The sequence below is a fragment of the Penaeus monodon genome, chromosome 34 (genome assembly GCF_015228065.2).
Source record: "Penaeus monodon isolate SGIC_2016 chromosome 34, NSTDA_Pmon_1, whole genome shotgun sequence".
Taxonomy (NCBI): domain Eukaryota; kingdom Metazoa; phylum Arthropoda; class Malacostraca; order Decapoda; family Penaeidae; genus Penaeus; species Penaeus monodon.
Genome location: NC_051419.1, coordinates 19,844,992 through 19,845,489, shown reverse-complemented (window position 1 = coordinate 19,845,489; position 498 = coordinate 19,844,992). Strand labels below are relative to the sequence as shown.

The window sequence follows — 498 nt, the reverse complement described above, 5'->3', positions numbered from 1 at the left end:
CCCTTATGATGGGGAAAACCCCAGTGCACAGTCAAAAAACGGGTTTTGTATGTATTTTTTCCAAACCCCAATTTTGTGATACCTTTTTTATCCCCAAAACAGATCCCTTTTGTTTTATACTTGTAGATCTGTTGAGGATTTTTTAAAGGAGCATGCTCGAGGGGTGTAAAAGAAGTGTAATTTTTGAAACTAAGTTAGTTTAAAAAACATTTCAAGAGATCATTTTATGTAAAAAATTTATTTAGCTGCAAATTGTGCAGCGTACTAGATGCTACAGTGCCTGCTGAGAGAAGCAATTGTGATTCTTGCCCTCATAATTTTTTTATGTAAGGGGGTAAAAAAAAAAGGAAGAAAAAATATCTTTTTTATTTTTTAGTAATATGTAAATTGGGGCATTTTTCAGTTTTTTAGATTTTTTTATTTTTATTCAGTTCCCTTAGGGTTTTATGGAAATGGAAAACAAAACAAAAACACTTTTGATGAAATCCTCAGAAAGTC

At 31.3% G+C, this 498-nt stretch overlaps 1 protein-coding gene across 1 annotated transcript in view; it reads left to right on the top strand.

Annotated features, from left to right (window-relative positions):
• The window catches only part of LOC119594633 (vang-like protein 2), a gene marked incomplete at its 3' end in the record, with an annotated part of 15,594 nt that overhangs the window by 9,165 nt on the left and 5,931 nt on the right, over positions 1–498 (top strand).